This window comes from Sipha flava, unplaced genomic scaffold (genome assembly GCF_003268045.1).
Source record: "Sipha flava isolate LNK unplaced genomic scaffold, YSA_version1 167_pilon_pilon, whole genome shotgun sequence".
NCBI classification, from domain to species: Eukaryota; Metazoa; Arthropoda; class Insecta; order Hemiptera; family Aphididae; genus Sipha; species Sipha flava.
Genome location: NW_020271856.1, coordinates 361,674 through 386,495, shown reverse-complemented (window position 1 = coordinate 386,495; position 24,822 = coordinate 361,674). Strand labels below are relative to the sequence as shown.

Here is a 24,822-nt window from a genome sequence, read left to right as displayed (position 1 = left end):
CAAGGGCCTGTGGAATACCTCTTAGTCGTCCAACTGAAAAATTTACTAAAGGCTTAGACTACTAATCGGAGATCAAGCACATTCGAATTACTCAATAACGGTATTCGGACTTGAGTATCATTAATGTGGCCGCGTATAGTTTAATAATTGATTAGATAAAATCTGACCGCCGAATAATGTATTGTTGTAATGATAACTTAACGAATTGTGCCAGCTTTGAAAATCCTCCGAAATCGTTTTACCTACGTATTATGCTATTATGCGTTTCACTCACCGCATATTAGTTATATCGTTTTATTCCGAATCGATATCCGTTCGAGTTACTACAATTCATTGTCGAAATGACGTCCGGTGTAAATATCCACTGCTACTGTATTTATAAACTGATTTACGCGTGTTCGTGGAATTAATTATAACTATTAATACATTAACGTACGAAAAAATCTTAAAAAACCGTATTCTCTTTGTTTTAACGCCAAAACGGTTCTCGTTGGTAAATTTAAGTGGGTCGTTCAACTGCGCAAAGATTAAAGCGTCATCAGCATGCGGTCGTGGCGGATTCAGACTAAAACTTTTAAACACGATTGGACATGTAATACATTTCTATCAACGTTTTTTTTTCCCCATAGCGAAATCAAGAGTAATTCTCGCAACCGGTTGGAACACGAATAGGAAAAAAAAAAATAACTAGACACGCATTTTCCTAAAATACTTGTTTAACGTCATGCAATTCTTATAAAGAAACCACTGAGATTAGCTCGAACAGTTGTAAATACATGAAATACAATCTAAAATTTCTTAGATAGCAAAAAAAAAAAAATCTATTTACGTAAAAATAAAAACATTAACATCCAAGTTACGTGATATTTGCATTATTATTTATATGGTTATTAATTATTTTTCTCCGATCGTACGAATACGAGACGCATCGAAGGAAATTCATTGTTTCGTCAGATGTGTAAGCTATATATATGTACGTACATGACCGTACGAGTACTTGTATAAAATTCATCGAGAGAACATAACATGTGCATTTGATATCACGAATCGTTCTTAAATCGTTATAAATACTGAACAAACAAAAGTCTAAATCAGTCAACGACTTCACTGCGTAAAATAAGTATGCGCGGCACTGCCCAACGAATAAATCTTGAGATCTTGTCGGAGACCACTTGAAAATTAATCGGACTGGGTTCACACACGTTGCGGCTTATTGAAAATCCACTAGGAACGTCATACCATGCGTATAATATATATTGTGTGTACATACATGTAGTGCAAAATGTGTGTACATAAGTGAGGAGCGCACGCGCGTATCGACAAGACCGAATAAAAATAAATAAAATAATGTTTCGCAATATGTACAAACACTGTTATAATAATCCAGATGATAACCAATGGTTTGTACAAGCCAGTGGCAGACCATGGGAGGGGGAGGGGGTTAACCTCCCCATATTAGGAAAAATATATATTAAAAATCAATGATTTTATGAACTAAGAAAAAGATTTTTTTTTTTAAAGTATGAGGGAAAATATATTTGTATTTTTATTCTTACAAGAAAATAGTAGTCTTAGATTGAAATTAATGTATGATATTACTTACTATTATCTTAATTCATTATCAATCACTGATTGCAATGTTATAAAAAAATATTCCGAGGGAAAACATTTTTCAACCCCCCGTCCAAAAAAAAAAAAATATCCTAGATCCGCCACTGGTTAAAGCGTACAGGTATACATTACGTAGTTTAGTTATTTATGTGAAAACAAGAAATTGCATAATGATTCCTGTCTTCAAATTGATATGATCCGATTTTGAAAAGAGCTGCACGAAGACGATTAATACGATTACGCCGAGCATGCGTTCGGTTTATCGTTGTATATACAAGTATACGTGAGCTTAATGACATTGGCAAATATCACTTGAATACATGATATATGCAATATCATAACTTACGGCACTTCATGCACGCGCACAGGAGACGAGATGTTTGAAAGAAATGCAACACGCGGTGTACAGTACCCCAAACCCTATCAAATATTTATACGACCGTACCGCAAATACACTTGTACCGTTCGTGCATTTTCATAACAATCATTTATCCGATATACTAATTGCGATACGGTTCGATCATTTATTTACCTATATTCGTTTTCACGCACCCGTGGAATGATTTATCGCCGATATTATAATAATAATAAAAATTCAGTACGGATTTTTATTCCGGCATTCGGTCACCGGCGTAACAATCATTTGCACCGGTCATCAATTAGCCTGCACTGCACGCATGTACTACGCGACGAGAGGGATACACGTTGATCCCTCCACTACGCGACCGACCATCGGCGCGAACTACATGTCACATTACTATAACACGCGCGCACACGACTCCTTTTCGTCCTCTTATTTTTATTTATCTTTTTCTGTAAATCACCATCGGCGCACGTGGACGCGTTAAGCGTCTAAATGAAACATTGTACTATAATAATATCGTACGAGTACGATCGTGCACAGTTGACGAATAACTATCCGATGCGTATATATATGGAGTGCAGTGTACCTAAAATCAGAGCCTAACGTTTAGTGTATACATTTGAAAGCGTTTGGTAAAATCTTACTCGTTGGAGTCACAAAAACTGCATAAACTCATGCATAAATAAATATTATAGAACCGATATATAATAAACGCAAAAAAAGTTTACATAAATTCATCTTCAACTGCTAAGTACGTGTCGGGCAACAGAAAAAATTATGAATTAAAAATTAAAAATTTTAGGCTCTGCTTACAGCGTAGACATAATTTAAAAACGATTCCATTCGAGAACGCGCAAACGTCGACACGAAAACGACAAGAAACCCAAGTACGTAATTTCGCGACGAACGGGTGTATGTATCTAAATGTCGGTCATTTACCTATTTCACGAGATGAACGCGACGTACGCGTGTTCGTTAAACAAGGGCAGTAATTGCTATAATACAGGGGTGGCCAACATGTCTATGTACACGAGCCACATGTATTAATAAGATTATATTAAGAGTCAAATTATCTAATCGGTACTTCTATACTACAAAAGTAATTAAGAAAGCTAACAGTTGATAAACATATATATATATATAAATATCTAAGTTAAAATATCGTTAAAATTTCACTAATGATCATCTCACAGAATTACTAAGAACTACTCTTACATCAATTCAACCAGATCTTAAGAAGCTTACTAAAAAAGTGGACATGAAAAAAATACCACAAAAACAAATTTAACTTGATGTTTAATTTTTTAATTTATTATTCATATAAATAAATTTTTTTTTGTTTATTAATCTGTACACTATAGCCTCGTATTTATGCAATAAAATTTTTTTTTTATAAATGTATACAAAAAAATTAAAATATTTTGGTTTTTGTAAATAAGACCGCGAGCCGCATACGACTATGATGAGGGCCGCATGCGGCTCGCGAGCCGCAATTTGGTTATAGTTAGCCGCAATATATTATAGTATAATATATTCCTAGGACAATAAATAAACTACGTAGTAGGTATATTACTTAAAATGTGCAGAACATTCAAATACAAATACTTGCCTCTTTGCTGAGACAATCCATTTTACTGTTGTCAAATTGTCATATATCGCATTGAACTGTAAGATTAGTCACGCGAAATACCGGAGTTTGAATAAGAACAACACGGATAAAAAATATCTAGTGTGAGTTCGATATTCCAACAAATCATAACGTAGTATAGTGTAAGAGCGTAATTTGTATTATATAATTACACCTGTCCGGATACGGGAGACGAAAAATACTGAAGGAATTCCGCGAAATATGCTTCAGTGTAAGCATTTCTTCCGATCCATGTGGCACGCACCTCTCGTGTGGCACGTAATAATACGGCGAATTAACATAATATTTTATGAGCTTATGACATTGTGACACGAACAGAAGCAGATGCCATGTTTCATTATAAATGTATAGTTATCCCATCGAAAATATACCGACAGAATAACGTTTTGTTTTGCTATATTCTCCGGTATACATTATGTAAATATGATGACGAGACATAACGAGAAAAGACTTCAGTGTCCCCGGATAATTCCTGCAGCTCGAAGAGACAGTGTAAAGTAGAATGAGAAAATCTCGCGGATTTCAAGAGTTGATGAAAATTTCGAAACGATTTTGGCAGATTTGAAACGTGACGGTCAAACGTGAGGAGAGGGAGAAGTAGGAGGAGGATTTATTTGCAGACAAGACAACCGCGAGCACGCACGATTGCCGAGCGGAAACCGTTTGGAAAGTCTCGCAGACTTATGCGTTCATAGGGAAAATGCGCCAAACGATCTCCGTTTATTATACTGGTAAGATCTATGCGGATAAATCTTTGCTCTGTAATATTTTCCCGCCAGACAATCTCATCTAACCTACATTGTAGTTTTTTAACGTAGTATACAGTAGTAATTAGTAGTAATAACTACTAGTAGTAGTAGTAGTAGTAGTAGTAGTAGTAGAAGTAGTATGATAATAGAAATAGTATATTATGCACACGATGACATTTATTATTTGTTTATCAAAAACATAAAGAAAAAACACGAAAAGGAAATTATAAATTAAAAATCCAAAACAAAACAAACTATAAATCAAGCTGGCGTTTGCGAGAATGATTTATACCGTTATGTGAAACGTTGCGTCGACTGTGCACTTAATATGTTCGGTAGCAAACATATTGTTATATCGTATCTCTCTCTTTCTCCCTGCTTACGACTCACACTCGTTATTCTTTGCTTCCACATCTCATTCCGTCCCTAACTCCGTGTTTTGCTCTCTTTCACCGCCTGTCTCCTGAAAACGCTGAGTACGGACTCGAATACGTTTATTAAAATGACGTGTTTTTCGATGAAAACATTGGATTTTCGGTTGTGCAACAGTTTATTATTTTTTAATTTATACGCACGCGTTTCTTTAGCACGTCGTTATGCAACCCGGAATCGCCCCATGAAGAGCGTATTTCAAACTGATTTTGATTATTCTTCTTTCGCGCGCAGGACAAATCAATAACCTCGTAAAAATAGTAAATAATATTATCACCGTTGTTCCTTCGTAACGTTACCGCGAGGGTATACAAATCGCGATTATCGCGTTCGTGACGCGAAACGAAGTCTGCATTATGTCTCTCTATACTACATATTTATTGTTCGTATACAACACAGTTGTTTTGGTCGATGTAATCGTAGTTTGAGTAAAGAATAATTATTGGAAACCATACACCAAACATAGTGAACCTAATACCTCCTACAGGCTTAACAAGAATCGTAATAGTTTTCAACGAGGTATAATCATTTAATCAAACAGTCGCCTACGAGATTATGAATTATTATACTGCAGAGAGATATCGGAAACCAACGTGCGGAAAAAAAAAATACGACGTTTTACGTCAATCAGTCGATTATTATTAATATTTGTACGCCGCGAAAAGGAACGCGCGACGTAGGTGCCGACCGTATCGACCGACGATAATATTATTAAATGCACTTAAAAGTTTAACGGAAACCGTAGATATGACCGGACGGGCACTTGGCCCCCAGGTATTCCGGGTATTCGATTGTAATGTTGCAAAGCATCGTATACAAATAATTGTACAATCATTTACGCGCACTTCAAAGTTTTATCCTCGGTTTTATCCAATTGAAAGCTGTTTACGAATAATAATTAATGTGTTTGCTATGAAATAGTTATCGATGGATTAATCATTTTTTGCGAAAATAACAATGAGAAAAGTGACAATTCGCAGGTAAAAAATAATCACACTTATTGCGTTGATATATATATATATATATATATATATATATATATATATATATATATTTAGGGTGGTTCTTAGTTATAGGTAAAGAAAAAAAATATTTTTGAATTCGCTCCCTCTCATTTTATTCATTATAATAAGAAAGTATTTATAATGCAATTTGGGTACTAACGTGCCCCAAGGGGGTTGAAAAATTGAATATTTGTTTTTTTTTTTTTTTGAGTATAATTACTAAAATATTAAATTTATCATAAAAATGTACATAACTTAAATTATAGAAATTTATATTTTTTATTTTAGACCAAACTATAGGTACGCGCGTTTTATTAGAACAATGATAAAAAAAAAACATTTTATATTTTCCTTGTCGCCATCATACGAAATTATCTTAAGATGTATATTTGACGCACAATTTGGTGCAGCTTCCAATGCAAATGTGACCATATTTCAAGGTTTTCAAAGTTTTTGATCCAAAATAAGTAGACAAAATTATAGGTCCGATATCAACGATCCATTATTTGTGAAAAATCACAAAATTATATTGAAAACATTTTAGGGTTTTGTTTAAATCAACTAAAACTAACTCATTATAGGGTATTTTTTGATCAATGTTATCATTTTATAAATCATTTAGAACTCCAAGAGCGATTCATCATGCTCGATAGATGTCAAAAGCACTTTATTCGCTTAAAATATATATTTTTCGTGAAGAATTAAAATTGATTAAAAAAGAATATAATTCAATTTCGATTATAAGCATTTTTATCATTTATTTATTCATCAAATTCTCGTTAACAATTGATGCTTTTTCCCTTCGACAAGATTTAGAATTTTTAAAAAACATCTACGAATACATAATTATAGATAAAGAAATATCTAAAAATATTTTATAACATTTGTAAATTATTTATTTTTAATTTTAGAAAATTTTGCTCTAGCATTTTTTGATAAACATATTCTTTTCGATACAAAAACTTAAATGGTACTTAACATTAAAAAAATGTACAGTGAAAATATAGATGGAGATGAAGATTACGCCGTGGTAAATCAATGTATAGTTTTAAATGTCAATGAAGTAGTAGATTTCATAAAAAATATGAGATGGAAAATGTTGTATTAAGAAAAACGATTTAGTATCAATTATTGTTTTTTAGCAACAGACTCGTCTACATGGGAAAAAAATTCAAATTATAGCAAAGGTCTAGAAATAGTTCAAAATATAGGCACCTAATGAATAATACTACAGTAACGTAGAACGTGCAGTTGAAGTTGAAGGACTTTAAAAAATAGGATCTAAAAACGAAGACCAAAAACAGTATATTTTACTAATTGTTGCACAATGTCAATGAAAATTCCCCAATAGCAAAAAAATTACACTAATGGGATAAATTTATTTACATAAAACTTAATAATAATTTTCTATTTATATTTTTGACTAGTGTTGTAATCGTAATAAAATATATATAATATATTTATTTTAACCGTCTATAATTATTAATAACAGTATTATAAAAGTGTGTACTACAATAGTATAGTACACATAATATCATTCATTATAATACGTCAGTGGTCGAGGACCGTGAGAACCAAAATAGGCGAATTAAAGTATTGTATAATTAAAGTATAAACGTCATATCTTGTGATGCGGTACGTGACACCAGTCGTGGCAATATCACAGCCGATCACGTGAATTATATGATTGCAATAAATCGTCACCGGGTAATTATCGATTTAATTATAAATATTTATTGTACGTGTTTTAAATGTACATTAAATCACGCAAAGTTACAGTAGGTAGTTTTGTCCGATCCCGTACAAAAATTCCATCGTCGTGATTTTTTAACGATCAGTGATTTGAACCGTTGGTGATTATACGGGTACGAAATTCAGCTCCTTCCGAGCACCCTGTTCTGGGTCGCGATTGCTATAAAATCGTTAGCCAAAAGTCAATCTCCGTCGAATTTAACTCGATGCACGACGACTGTATGCGAGCGAAATGCGCTATATACTTTTATGATAGCGGTATGTTTATTTTTCGGTTTGCGCATGACGTGTGCGTATCATTATAACAGTACACGCACAAAACGTCACATAATAATCTGTTACCGTCTTCCGTATTAAAATAACGTGCGTGTGCGTTCCTACACACTAGTTGCGGCGGAGAGCCAAACACAGACCTGGACACGACTACTACTACTGGCCAACAATTAGCCAGTTCGCTCGGAAACTATTACGCGCAATTTCTTCGTGCGGTTTATATAAAAAAAAAAAAAAAAAAAAATTGAAAATACGTTTCTATTTTTAAACTCACGCGACTCCTCCGCAACCGGTTTTGCGTCATTAATTTATGCGGTCGGCGACGGTGACTATAATAATAATAATAATAATCTGAAATTTCATCATTTGCCCGTGCACACACACACACACGCATACAATAGACTCGGGCAGCCTCCGGCTCGTCTTGTCGTCGACGGCAGGCGGCAGCGGACAGACGATTTCCCACGGCGGCATACGGAGTAGCTTATCGGGACGATGTACATATATCACATACGCACATACCGTAAACACAGACAACTGCCTTATAAGGGTTGGTTATTAACCGATCGCGAGGGCAAGAAAGGGAACGGGACAACGTTATACGTATTTTTTCCGACTTTGAAGGGAAAAAAAATCACGACTGTTACTGCAGCGCACGCACCGAAGACACGGAGTTCATGTTATGTACACGATATATACATATTATTTTTATTTATTCTAGGCGGTCCTTCGTCTGATACGTCGCTCGCTGTGTAATAACGGAAACTAACTATAGAAAATAATAATAATAATAATAATAATAAAATAAAACACGGGCACCCAAACCGACGGAGGCGATGACGAAGACGACAACGACGGCAGCGGCGGCGGCGGCGGTGGGGTCGCCCGCTAAATAGAAAAGAATTCAACGCACCGCCGCCGCCACTGCCGCTTGCCCAGCGGCTATTTCAGAACACCCAATACACACAATGGTTATTTTAGATTTATTTTATTTTTATATTACCCGTCGTGTACACCTATATATCAAATTATAGCGATTAGTTCGCGGGCGCGTACGTAAGTGTGCGTATACAACGTGCTCGTTTTGTCCTCCCGATAATATTTGATTATTTTCGTATTCCCCCATCGCAATATAGCAACACCTTTCCGCGCCGATTTTACGTTATGTCACGGTCGAAAAACTGAAAGCGGTACAACGCCGGTTTTGTAAACAGAGAGAGAGACACGGTGCCGCGTGTGGATTTTTGAGAGAGGCACGCGAAAAACGAGACACATGTCCCCGACAATAGTATAAATACAACCCGATACGTGAACAAATTTTTGCGTGCCATACCCAAGCTCCACGCGCGTTGTATCCCCGAGACACGTACTATCCAGAATTTAATCGCACGGGCCTCGACGATAAATAATTGCGTGAAAAAATCCCGTAAAAACAAACGAGATTTTTTCGTGTTTACATTATTTATTTTTTTTTTGTCCGTCGGAACCGCCCTGCATTCTTTGCACTTTTATCACTTTTACCGGGATCCAAATCGATTACGAAATATGCGTTTCGATACGTCGTAGTTGTAACGCCTCGACATGTGCAGTCGTTTAGATGACATGCAAATATATTTTTCATTTGATTAATACAACGCGTGCAGTTTTCAATTGTTCAACAAATATAATAATAATAATAATAAAAACCACGATATTGAGCTGTAAATATTACAATAGAATTTATATCATTGAACATTACACCGCTATTTAACATTATATTAGCTTATTACGCAATGTATTAAATACATTATTTATGGTTACTATCATAAGATAAACTACCGGTTTGTTAAAGTAACACATTATCAATAATCATACATAAGTATAAATAAGTAAATCATATTTTTATTGATTGATAGTGTGACATTTTACAGTGAACGCATCAGTTTTCAATCGTATTTAAATATAACTAAATGGTTTACCAACTTTGCGATGAAAATCAAAATAATAGGTCATGCAATGAAATTTTAACCAAAAAAAGGAGTCTTCAAGACAGTTCTTAACCAAAATAAAATCGACGTTTTAACTTTGGAGGTAAAAGTAATACCAAATTATAATTAATAAGTGTTTAGTTGTGAACCGTACACATAATATAAATTATAATTATTTCTATAAAATGTACTAATTTAAAATTTCAGGGTTAACCCAGACAATTAATATGAAAGGTAAAATGTGGATAAGTTAAAAAATAAAAATAAATTATAAATTATAGATAAATACAAAAATGATTTCTTAAAAAATACAATATAAAAACCGGGGTATGTAAGCATTAAAAAACATAAAAAATAAATGTATTTATTATTTAAAAAATCATAATGAACATACGAATTAAAATCCAAATGACTAGACCAATCGATTTTTATAAAATTCGACTTTCATATATGTAATTGAAGTATCCACACGTAAAACGATTTGCTTTAGAATCAACTTGTTGCACGTATCGTTTAATAAAAATAAGAAACAATGTTGTATACCTGTTGCAATCAACAACTTGACGCCTTAAAATGTGACCAGAATTTTGGTACACATGTTAATGTATTGTAATATCTATGATAATTCTCGTAAACAATTAAATCCGAAACGCTAAGACAATAAACCAGAGGACTTTCGACTAATCCACGGTGTTAATAACTTACAGGCAATTTTGACGGAACAAACATGCTATTACGGTTCGTAACAGGGCAATGTGTTTTTTTCACATATAAACAAAATATTGCACCTGTTGTTTGATCATTGATAAAAACTTAAACAGCCGACGAAATGTCGCAATCGTATTCGTAACTATAATTAGAAACATCGATACCGGACGAACAAACATCCGGACGGTGACGCTGTCAACACGGACCTTTGCGCCGTGTCCGTTCGAAGTGTACACGCGATACCGCGAAGGTTACCCGCCCACCGGGAGGGGGAGGATTAAACGGGTGCCCCGCGCGACACCGTCAAAGGGCACCCGGACGGGTGGGCGCGGGAGACAATTGCGAGTAGCAACCCTAACCTACGGTACTTACAGTTTTCCGAGAAACAACGGCGTCTGCGGCTGCGGCTGCGGTGGCGGCGAGGAACGAGAGGGTAAAAAAAAAACTATCACCGATAACAACACACACAGAGTTATGTGACGGTCTTACAACAACGGGTGTCTGATCGGAGGCGGCGGTCGCGTCGTCCGAGGGTGTGTGTGCGCGCACTAGTTGGGCGGACTCAAGTTTTCGAATGGTTCAGCACGAATATGTATTCGACGAAACTGTCTCCCGACGGTTCGTACGCCGGTATCATCTTAATGGCGCGGCGGGGACCATGTTTGTGTCGGTCCAGCCGGCGCGGCGCGCGTGTTGTCGGCAGACGATGACCGGACGGGAACGCGGCGGACGCGCACTCCACGTGTGTATTTACCGGTGCAGGGGGGGTTGCGCCCGTTCGGAGACGATGACGGAGGAAAACCGGCGGCGGACGATGGGAAAGCGTACCACCACCAGGAACGCGGTAAAGAAACGAAGAGGAATAACGTGAACGGCGAGAGAATACGAAAAAAAAAAAGAAAAAGAAAGTTCAAAAACAGAAAAAAAAAAATAAATAAAAAAACACTTGTGGCGACGAACCGTTCGGCGCGTGTGCGTACGTACGGCGTGTATGTGCGCGCGCGAGTGTGTGTTTGATTGACGGCGACTCGTTTGTTACTGAGTACGAGACGGACGGGCGTTGCACGTTTATGCGCCAAACCGGGATCCACTACTCCACTACTACGACGGGCCGCCGCCGGACACCGTGTACCCTCTCTCACTCACTCACTCCCCGAACCGTTCGCTTGGCTCCGTTCCACCGCCTTACAGTTGTCGTCGCCGTACGTGTTTTCTGTTCGCACACGAAAACACACGCGCGGGCGCGCGCACACACGTACACGCCCGCGCCACTTGCACATGATTTCGTTACGCGCGTGTGCGTGTGTGCGAGCGCGTAAGATTTTTTATTATTTTTTTATTATTCAATTTTAAACGTCCACGGTTCGCGTGCTAGTCATCGTCATCGACGCGCCGGCCAGTCTCCTGGCGTTCGTTCGCCGCCGCCGCCGCCGCCGCCGCCGTCTAGCCCAGCGATTCTCAACCGGGGAGTCCCGATCCCCTTGGAGGTAGCCAACAATTTTTTTAGGGTCGCATCGTGAAAAAAAAAATTATTTCAAATCAACAACACCAAGAGTCGTTAAATTAAAAAAATATTAAAGTTAACATAATTTTTATTGTTTTTTTTTTTCTATTAATTTACGCCAATCGGCTTTTATAATATACTTTTTTTTTTTTTGTAAAATGTATGCACAAATAAATACAATAATAACAGTTTGTACAATTTTTCAATGCTTACATTACAAACAAGTTGTTAGACATCTTGGTGACATTTTAGGGGGTCGCGAAGTCAAAGAGGTTGAGAACCGTTGGTCTAGTCCACCCTTCCATCAAGGCCGACTTTGTCATCATTTCCGCCCCTCCCTGTCACGGTTTTCCTTCCTGATTTTCCCTCGTGAAAGCAGTAGCTCGGCCGTGACACCGGTGCTGAGTTTCGTTCACGGGTGTACCAGTACGTGATCGCGGAGCAAAAAATAACGAGGGGCAACAAAAAGGGCCGAAAACATTTCACCGACAGTATTTTAACCGAGAATTATAAAATATTAACAATTTCGACACGAAATTTTCGAGGGTGACATCAATCGAGACTACCGGGTTCGCTGTACCATTTAACACGTAATGAGTTTGCATTCCGACTGCGCGTCCACCTACCTGAATCGCTTTGAATATTATAGATACACACGTCCCGGGTTCAGGATCTACCCGACCGAGGAGGGTGCTCCTGATCGCCGATCATCCTAATACAGTGAATATTATGATATCGTTGTCGTCTGAACTGTGACACGGATGGCGCGTGTCGGTCGGCCGATTACTATACGTACATTATTAGTACATTATTCGTATCTCCTGCTTTACACGTTGTATTGTCAGAGCCGTATTAGTGCATAGACACTATAGGCACTGTGCCTAGGGCCTACGAAAATGTGTGGCTACAATTTTTTTGTAATATGCAAATTGGTATAAGAAAAATATTTTTATGGTGTTTGACAATTTATATTATATATGTTATGGATTAAAATTATTTTTTTTAACATTTTTTAAAACTTTTATCGTATAAAAATGTATAATAGTTATCATATAAAAGTTTAGATTTGATTTTTATGTTGTAAATATTATTGTTTTTAAATGCTTAACACTGCATGTGATTCAACACTTCCTCTCCCAAAGAGAAGGTTTCTTAACCATTTAAATACTGGACAACGGCCCTGCAAGGACTAGGGGCCTAGGGTCTACGATAGTGTTAATCCGGGTCTGTGTATTGTATGTGATTTTCTCATCTCAAATTCTTTAATCCTACCCCCAGACAGTTATATTTCAGTTGTACTACAATTGTCGATACGAGTGCAGACATTTCGATGTTCCGCAATATGGTAAACGGAAATCACGTTGGCTGTGTACATTTATACATACCCATTGTTGTTATTCAAACAATTGAACAAATATAAATAAACACAATATTCAACTACGTTCCTAATAAGTACATCGTGACGAGTCCTTAAAAACTACTGGGTCTATATACTTCACGAAGTACGGTTGTATCATATTTTATTTCATTGTCGACATATGCGACGAATTTCATTTGGCGTACTTTTTTTCTTCAATACTTTCGGCCGTCATGTGAAATGCGAGACAACTCAGAGAAAACAATGATCGTGTTTATTCCATAATGTTTCGGTTTATTTTACAACCGCATACGAGTCACAACATCCGTTAGATGTCAAATTTTCTTTTCAAACACCCGCTGTTTAATTTTTTTTTATGGAAAAAAATAATTGAATACTTAAACGAAAAAAAACGAGTGAAATGAACAATAATAATTCGTGTATTGTAATTTAACTGAACAAATATAAATCATAAACAACAAATGTAAGAATGATGTGAATTCAGTTGGAGATCCGGTAAATCGGTATAGTTATTATATGTGTAAATTTATTAAAAACTATTACTAACATACCATAATTAGATATATTCGTTGATCGTTTGACCACAGGCATAATAATTACTGTTGTTATTACTTATTGATAACTAAAAATAACAAAGTGAATGCTATTGAGTTCACTATTTAGTCCAATAGCGAAGTCAACTACATCCTTATAATATATTATTAGAGCACAAAGTACTGTGTATAATGTATGTCATTCATGAAGCAAATAATGAATTTAACTCACGATATATTATTATATTGGTCTTTTTCTCGAAATTATGATTAATGACTATTGAACCACTTGTATGCCGGATAATATTTTCTTAACGCTGTGTATCCATGGGAATTTGGAAAATTAATTGCACATTTGTAATTTAATATAACACTTCTTGTCCAATACGATTCTGTTTTATTCGACGGTTCAAAAACATTTCCTTAACAGATAACGTTCGCGACATATTCAGTTATAAACGAAACAATGTAAACATGAATATGTTGTTTAAAAGTTTACATGGTATTTGATCAATGGTGACGAAGCATTTCTTATTAATTATAGTACATTAATTAAGTATAAAATATTAATAATAATTGATTGCTCTTAAAAAAATTTTGAACGTAAAATAAAAGTTCGGTTGTAAGTGTATTTACCACTGAGGTTATGTAATCAATTCAAACCAGTAAGTACCCAATTAAAGTAAATTTCAATGATCTCCATTTTGCATTGGTCAAGCGTAATGTAAGGGTAATTATAAATAAGGTAAAATTATAAAAAAAAAACACAAATAAAATATTTAATGATGCCAACTATAGATGATGCCAATTTTTCACTATTTTATTATTATGTTGTAATAAAAGTTACGTCAACGTTTTATATTTAACAATTTTTAAAAATTACAAATATTTACGTTAAATTGCATCTTAGCAATTAATAATCCGAAAATTCTACGGGTATTTATAAATATAAATTTTAAAAAGCATTTTTAATTTAAAGTCTCATTTTCCTTTTAACTCATAATGATTTTGCCAAAAATGTTTGTTAGCAAAAATAGGTAAAAATATATCTGTATATAACTTATTAATATGGTTAATTTTAGTTAATTTTTTGTTAGATTCAATTTAATTATCTGTCATTAAAGGTTCTTTTTTAATAATGTTAAATTATTAAACTCAAACGCCAAGTTTTAAAAAAAATCAACATGGACATTACGCATTTGCCAGAAAACTATTATAGTTCTATGTGCGGTTTGCATATTTTACTGAATAAAAAAACTATCTAAGAAGAGAAGATTTTTTTTTTGTCGCAATGAATTATTAAAATAAAATTTAAATTTCTATTATCATAATTCAAATTTTGGAATTTTATTTTGAATGTTATGAATCAGTAATTATCTTTAGAAAATAGATCTATAGTATATATATATATATCTTTAGTAAATTATCTTTATACTATGACAGAAGATATAAAAATGAAAATTTCAAAAACTTAAAAAAAAACGCTGCTTATTTGATACCTGTAAGTTATAATCTATTTAATGGAATCTTATTGTGTACTTACATCTAATTTATTTGTTCGACACTCACTGTGTTAAATAATATGGTGGATTGGTACGTGCCATTGTATTATCTTCTATCGCATTTCTATCTTCACATTTTTTGATTGTTAGTATATTGTTGTATTAATTTATTTAGAATACATTTCGTTTGTCTTATAAGTTATGCAGATATAACTGTAGAATTTTCTGAATCATAAACTTCAATTTTTCTTATCCACATTTTTACCCGAAATGTATTGAAAAATATTTCTGTTACGAATATTATAAAAATTTGCTATAATTTCCGTTTTCGCAGTAATATACATGATGAAAATTCTTTATTTTTATTTTTATCGAAGTTCATTATTAATATCTCCAAGACTTTCGATTTTATAATTCTATCAACGTGAAGCCAATATATTATATATTCTAATTCGTTATTATTCTATGATTTGTTGTGATATTGTTAGTAAAGTTGATTTGTTCGTGAAGTCATACGAAATAAATAAAAATATTGATTTACATCAAACGGATGAATGAACTTAAAATATGATTTTGCGGAGATAAATCAAACAAAAATTGTAGAAAAATATCCATTTTTTAAATTGGTTATTTTAGTTATTATGATAAACTTTACTTACTCATATTGAAATAATTATTGGTACATAGTTATACTTAATTGTTGGTTACACGTTATGATCCATATTAGATTCAGCTTTTCATTCTGGATGTTATATGATGAATATAGATTACATATTTGAGTATAATATATTATACATATTTATGTAATTAAATCGTATGCGAACCAAAAAACTTAAAATTAATCTAGAACGAATACTGCCTAAATATTGAATAGTATATTCCCACGACAAAGGACGTACACAATGAAATAATATACGCGAATCGTGTAGTGTTCTGCTGAACGAGGGGATTTTGTTCTCTAAATATAAGTACCAATGATTTGATGATGAACGATTCCGCTTAGTATCTAATCCCACAGCTTGAAAACTGTAGGACATTGTTGGACACCCTGTGTACATGTATAACATAGGTATGTGCAAGGGAGCAACAGAGGCATCTTATGCCACCCCTGAACTTTCTTTAGGGCTACCGGGGCCGGCAAATATTAAATAATGGGCCTCGGTAAAATTATGTATCCACATATATTTTTTTTTTTATTTTTGGTAAGGAATAGATAAATATTTTATAATAATAGAATTAACCAGTACAAAACTAATATACCTGTCTACTATAAAAAGAAATATCCATAATTTTTAATCGTAAACATTCATCATATTATGAATAATAAATATTGACTATAGGCTTGTGGAGAAGTACAACTTTAGTGGTTTAGTAAATACCTTACTGAACAACTTTTTATCCAAAAATACAAACAACCAATACCATTTTAATGGTGAATTTGAAGAACGGGCCAAATAAATATTTCGCTGCCCCTGAAACTGTCGGCTGGGCACGTCTATGACGTGAAATGCGTTAGATATCTCCGTAATGCCAGTATCGTGATATCATATTGTATTATGGTTATTATCCGTGTGTAATATGCGGATGTACCTCAACTGATTACCAATATTTGCGTGTTAACCGGGAATTTGTGCGACGAATAAAAATGTTGAAAACAAAACAGTTATAGTAATGTGTGTACATTGTAATTTATACGGAACGCGCGCGCGCGGAGGAACACACGTAACGCATAGGAAGAAACGCATAGTAACGCGCAAAATAAATATAGATTTATGGAAACCGAGGTCAGCAATAATTCCAAAAACAACAGATCGAGGCGTTATCTGCATAATATTACGTCGTGTTAATAACGTACGTTTCGCGCGGTGCCGTGGACACGTGTGTACGCGCGCGCGTGTATGTGTGCGTTGTAAACAGTGTCGTATAATACCTACCTGTACTGCAGTTGTATTTGAGGTGAAAAAACAAAAAATTAAAAAAAATAACGATTGCCTCGTCGGCCACATTCCTCGCATATCTATATATACGGTATGCGATATGAACAATATAATGTAAAATCGATCGTGAAAGCGATACGGAGATCTGGAAACGAGATACCGCGGATACCACTGCATGCGTACCCAGGCCCAAGCAAAAGTAGTGCACTAAGCGAAATCAAATTTTGCCGCCTGTAAAAAAAAAATTGAACTCCTATTTTAACTTCGCCCTACCCCCCATTTTTTATGTGACATATCTACACAAAAAAAATGTAATTTTCTATTTTATGTATAAAATTATACGTAAAAAGACTTAAAAATGATTTCTATAATTATTACTCAAAACCCATCGCTATCGCAACTATCGGAAATCGCGGAAGATATTTATATTTTTGGAATAATTGAAAACGCCCAGTGTAATATAAAGTAATATAATAACTTTGGATAGTATTCTTTGTTATATATGTAAGTGGTTTTTATGAACGAATTGGTTTAAATATTTTTCTTATAAAACACCGATAAAACTAAAAAAAAATGCACGAGTTGATTTTGAAAATGCTGCCCCTACTAAAGTGCCGCTCTATGCAGGTGCCTAGCTCGCCTTGAGCCGACCCTATGCATACCTGTACCACGGGCACGTGTACGCGTGAAACACGCAACGTGCTCGCAGAGCCGTGTCAAACATTACAGCGCCCCGGGGCAAGCTTGTTTCTTCGAGGCCACTGGACACAGGTAGCGTATTAAGTGCAGATAAAAGCGCCCTCTTACTTTTACAAAACTACGGCACCCGGGGGCAATCGCCCCCTTGATCCCCCTCCCATTTAACACGACCCTGCGTGTGCGCAACCACCGCACACCGGGTTATTTATTTCGCGCTTCGGAACAATCGCACACTCCCGCATGATCCGCCGATGCAAAGCGCATTATAGCCGGTAATTGCCTGGGGCGACAAATTTTTAAGGATCATCATAGAATCAAAAATATATAATTATAATTTTTCTTGTACGACTGTAAAACTATAATACATATTATTTCTATTATATATATTATTTTTTATTTTGAATTGTAATTTTCTTAAGGGCGGCATATTTTAATTTTCTCCGGGTCGGTTACATAGCTTAACCCGGCAGTGGCATGCATAAAGCCTGGTCCACGGTAAAGCGACGTAAAATGACTTTTAAGTCGTCCGTAATTTCCTATTGTGTTCCGTGAAAACCAATTACAACGTTGGAAACGTACCGCACACTTTTAGGCAAAACTGTTAAAAAAAAAAAAAACAGTAAGTATACGCGCTGATAAACTTGTGGCCACTACACATGTTTACCAATTTATTATATTATTTCGTGCGGTAACATGTTTCACCGCTTTCAATTGAATCGTCGTGAAACAGCGGGAAATGTTCGTTGCGTCAACATGCTACGACTTAAAATTTGGTTGTACGTCGCCTTAGTGTGGACCGGACATGATGATTACTGTAGGGGTATGGGTACTTCGTAGAGAATACGTGGCTATAAGAGCAAAAGTGGCTTAACTCTCCAAATCTTAATTATTCAAAAATTTGCTAGTTTATCGTCTTGATACCATAAAACCAATAATTATTGTTGTTAATTGATAATTACACTTCTAAAAATTAACATACTTTTGTGAAAAAAAAATCATTTAAAATTCATGTGTTAAAAAAAACCCTTTTAACTGCAATGTAACACAATAGTGAGTTAGGCCAGTTTTGCAGTGTATAGCGGCCGTTGTTTGTAGGAAAAAACGCTCGAAAAAATGTGCCAAGACTCGTTCCAATACGTTACGTTCGAAACGAACGCGGCTGATGCAATATCACGTTCTTATTTCACCGAGGTATTATTAAAAAAAAAAAAAATAAAAAAATAATAATAATACAAATCTTTTGTCTACCTAAGTTTACGTCGAAAACACGTGTTTGTATAATATGTGAGTGTTCGCACCATTATTGTTGCGGGAACGTCGGTACACTGTTTTATTCACCGACAAGTATGAACACGCCATAGGGATCGAACGTTGTACCTACATCGACATTATAATGGCACATCCTTCTATTTATTCTCTATCATTCTTATTCTGAAAAACCGTAAGACATAATATGACAAAGTGTCATCACTCATGATATATGCGGGCATGTATTCAAGGAGCATTTAAGAGGTTCTGCCCTCCCTCACCCCATTTCATTGTGATAAAATGTATATTTTTATATCAACACTTGACGATCAGTAGTTTTTGTCCGCGTAAAAAATATTAGATTGGTAAAAGTAAAGGAAAATCAAATTTTCCATCGTGTTTAATAATAATTTTTGTAATCGTAGCCATTGAAAACAATAAAACCTATTCATAATGTCACAAAAATATTTTTTTTGTTTACTCCTGGATATATCCATGTGATAGGTATAAGACAGGTGAATCCTCTCACGGGCCTTTTATTGAACGCACGTGCTATATCCGGTATATGTATATATTATATGACAATAATACGATTCTTATGCAACTGTATCGTGTGCGATTTAAACACATGGATTTCAAAACGACAAAATCCTTTACCTACACATAGTGATGCGTTATTATTTTTTCTCCCTCCAAGCACATACTTTACAGTAATAGTTTAAGTAATAACAACAAAGATAGTTTTTTGTGTTGTCTTTTTGGGACCACGTATATCCCGATGTTTCCTGTAACTTGTAAAGGGCTTTACCCTGTGGCATGGTTAAATTTAATTGCTTTATTGTTGTAATATTATTACTAAAGACATCCTATTAAATATTATTTTAAAAATATTGAAAAATAATAAAACTAAATAGTCTCACATTATAGAACCAAAATTGTTCTCTTTCAATATATATATATATATATATATATATATATATATATTTATTACATTTATTATAGTGTGGGAGTAATTTCACAAGTAAACACAATACTGTTGCAGTGTTGCATAATTTTTCACCTAAGGCGGTAATTAAAATATATATTCAACCCTTCCATATAAATAAGAGTTATGATTTTAGTGTGTGTGTGTGAGTGAGAGGTTTTCTACTTAATCATGATTCTCTACTGTGGAGTCCTCGGGCGTTAAAAAATTAAACCTGTGGAACCAATTTTAGTGCGACATTGACTTAATCCATTATTTAACACTCCCTCCCAGTGGTGGTTTATTAAAAGCTAATGGATACAGTCTTTGAGAATACAATCTTTGGATTATTCTGCATCCGAAAGTTCAATAATTATTGTAAGATCAACAAAATATGTGCATTGAGAAACGGAATCCAGTAGAAGTTAACGGGTATTCGATTCACGTAATATTAAGTAAGAGTTGTTGTAAAACTGTAATTAAAAAGAGAAATAGTCGATAAAATAATATAGACGATAATTATTTTTTACTTCATAATTAAAGAGTTGTAACGAATACATTACTACGGTAATACGCAGTATTTTAAAATCCTTACGAAGCGAACAATTAAAACATATGATAAAAAACTATTTTGAATTAAAAATAGTGTTTTTTATTTCTGTTTTTATTACAGCTCTAATATTTCGCACAAAATGATGACGTGAATAGACTCATCTATAGGAGAGGGAACAGATTTAAAATTGTACAAATTTAACAGTACTCATGCCTCAAAAAAACCATATACATTTTATTATTATTATTAAACATGTGATTAAAATATTATATGACTCAAAGGATGACTGATCTCAATTCCTAATAAACCCCCCCCTCCCCTGTAAATAGCGTATTGGTATAAGAGAATAAGTGACTTTTTATAGTTTTTACAAGAGTTTAATCTCATTGATTAATGTACCTAGGTAGCACGGTAAAAAGTGACCTATGACTAGATATGAAAACTTTTATCAGTGGAATTTTAAGTACAAACGAAATCTATACTAGTTTTAATTCTTAATTCAAACAGAAGATTACACTTTAATACTTATAAGTTAGATGCATTTTGTACTTAAGTCATTAAGTGACAAGTGTAGTAGAAATTGTATACATATTAATAATAATATTTTTGCGCTAAACTTCTAAATACTTTTATAGTTCAGTGATATTATGCTCGGATTCTTATGATTGCGCTAATGGAAATGAAAAATCGCACTGCAACTTAGAAAATATTGCAAATTTCCTGTGTGTTATACGAAAAAAATTTGCTTCGTAATACAAATATTATAAAAAAATACGTATGAAAAATTTTAGTTAACCAAATCCATTAGATTGATGCATATATATGATATATTTACCTAATACTCATTAGCTAAAGATGTGGTTATTCAATTATTAAAGTGCACCATGGGCATGATTAAATATTGTGTTTTATCAACATAATGATTTATTTTTCATTTCGATTAATTTTATTTGTTTTTTGAGACATAGTATATTTATATATATATATACTATGAAAAGTAAATTATTGATTTGATTTGAGCGTTTCATACATTTACCTATAAATGTATAGGTAAGTGATGTACGAGTTACATGATTATAAAGTTTACTGTAGGTAATTGTAAATGTGATGTAACAAAAGGAAAATTTTAGTAATACAAGATAATATAATAACATTTTTTCTACTTAAAATTTTTCCAACTCCAATAATTTAGTCAGTATTGCAAAAATAGTGTAAACTAAATGTATATAAATTCCATAGCTTAATTGTATAATAGGTGTGACTAAAATATATTTTAATGTAATTAGATATAACACTTGACTCAAAAATTACTTCGTCAATAAGTATTACACATTTAATTATTCTTATACTAAATTATTTCACTTGTATATGATGAATATTGCTTAGAAACTAAAATTGAAATTAATGTTTATTTCTAATGAATACAAATATTTTTCAACGTTTTTCGAAATATTTTGGTAGTTTTTTTTGAAATGTAGAAGTTAAAATTATTTATGTTATTTGGTCAGTTATGTATTAATCAAATGAATCTTCCAAATCGTGATATTTTTGCAACACATCAAATTAATTGAACTGGGAAACAAAATATCAGGAAAAGAAGACTTCATATACCTTTAGTAAAATTAATATATCTATTATTTGCTTAGATTGTAATACTAAACGAAAATTAAATAAAAATGATGAAAGATTCACGTGCAATTTATTATCGGACCACTTTATTAAAAAAAAAAAAAAATGTTACCAAACCTAATACTAATAATAAGTATTTTTCATGTTAAGTTAGTTTATTTTTAAAATATTATTCTCTATGACACATTGAAAAAAAAATGTTAATCTAACATGAAAACGTATTGATAGTAACTAATCAGCTATCAATAAAGACAAATTTATGATAAATAAATAAATTTCATGCATACATTTCAATTGCTTCAAAAGTAATTAATGCACCTTAAGCTTTAAGACAATATTAATTATTTACTTTATATATGTACTCTCTGTAACACTTCAAAAGTAGTTTAATTGTGTTATTTTATAAAATATTATATGTAATCAATTATACGTAAAATAATTAATATATGTAGCCAGTTCGTACAATATTACTCGAATTGTTTCTGAAACAAGTATCTTTTACAGAGTTATAATATAAGAAAATCATACTGTTTTAAAATGCGGGGATTCAATATTATGAATGGCAATTTCTATTGGAATAGATTTACTCGATAATTTCGAATTTCAAACGTTGGAAGTTCTTATATGGAGAACTGATACATTTTGTAAATGCTAACGATTGCCTATTTTGTCGAAATTATTAAACGTTTTTCTGTTGAACTATTAAGTTTCGATCACCGAACGTTATCAAACATAGTATCAAGTAACAACAACAACAACAACAACAATCGTAAAAGTAGTAAGTCTATATAAAAAGTGGGTCATTTGATTGTAGTACTATAGCAGTAGTATAGGTCACAAATTAGATTATTATTCGGTGTTGGTATGCGTGCGGTGCTCTGTAAATAATATTGTAATTCGGCGACAAGATCGTTGTCCACGTATAAATGATAATATTGAGGTGAGAGTTAGCCGTGTGTGGCGAAATAATAAAAAAATGAGTACAATAAACTTATTTTATTATGATCTCACATATGCTTTTGTATGCTTTTATATGTGCAATAGTTTTTGATATAATTTAAAAATTTAAAGTATATATTTTGGATAAAAAAACCTTTTTTATCGTCGTAAATTTATGTAATTAGTTTAATATAAATTTAACTGTAGAGGAATATATTGGGTTTTAATTTTGCTCGTAAACAGTATTGTCGGTGATCGAGTTTGTATCTTGGCCCAAAAGGTACATAGAAACCCAGTGTTGATGACGAAATTCGCTACTACCATTGATTATAGAATAGATAGATAACCCATGCAATGATATAAATTGACTACCACTTTTGTGACGCGACCGTTATGAAGCGCTAGTGTAGATTATGACGCAAAGGTGGTACCTCTATCATAGATTGATGAGAGGTTCAGGGGTCGCTGTCGTTCTAATAATAGAATATTTGTTCACATGAAATGGGAAATTGTGATACCATTGTTTATATTGCTTATATCAGGGATGGCAAATGCATGGCACGCAAAAAGATTTACTATTATATATTATATAATATATAATATTTAATAGGACCTATAATATAATATAATATAAATAATTAACAAAGCAATAAAAAAAAAAAAAAAATGGTAATTTTGGGCACGCAGTGTTCAAAAAGTTTGCCATCCCTGGCTTATATTAATATCGATGGAATCACGATACTCACGATACTGTTGATTAATATTATATTGTTAACTGATTTTCAATATTTTATACATCGTGTATTTTACATTTGTATTATGTAAAGTCACAAATTAAAAATTAATTAAAATGACAGGTAGCAAATGTCAATATTTCAACTGTAGTAAATCTAAAAATCTATTTCCACATTTGAAAATGTATCGTTTTCCGAAAGATTCTAGGAGGGAAATTTGGATTATAAATTCGGGTAAATACTTTTTAAATACCACACTACATAATATGTTTAAAACACCCTTTTTTAGTCTTAACAGACTGTGAATTAACATTTATTTATTTAATAATATTTTATATACATAATTCTATAATTTTGAAATAAAATATAATGTACCTAGTTCAATATTAGTAATAATAGTTATAATATACCTAGTTCCATATTTTATTTTGATTTTTCTTTCAAATTTTTTCAAAATTATATTATAGTATTTATATTATAGTATTTTATTATTTATGGGGACATGCCATCACCCACCATTATGTTTCAATAATCTGAGTGATTATTTTTAAACAAAAATATTTGAATTATACTTGCAGGAAACATATTTTTGTTTGATATTAAACACGAAAAAATCTACAATAGGTACATTCGTCAAGAACATTTCTCACCTTAGAGCTTCACAAATTTGTTAAATAAAAATCGATCAATAATC

At 33.3% G+C, this 24,822-nt stretch overlaps 1 protein-coding gene across 4 annotated transcripts in view; it reads right to left on the bottom strand.

The window, feature by feature from the left end:
* The window catches only part of LOC112679724 (ion transport peptide-like), a 92,072-nt gene that overhangs the window by 9,930 nt on the left and 57,320 nt on the right, over window positions 1-24,822 (bottom strand). For 2 of the 4 annotated variants that reach the window (XM_025549618.1, XM_025549616.1), the window contains exon 1: window positions 10,881-11,602. The exons of 1 other annotated variant lie outside the window; for it this stretch is intronic. The gene's annotated coding sequence lies outside the window, so the exon portion shown is untranslated. Of the gene's footprint in view, window positions 1-10,880; window positions 11,603-24,822 lie in introns of those variants that run through there. One more of the 4 variants, XM_025549614.1, reaches the window with a different exon arrangement.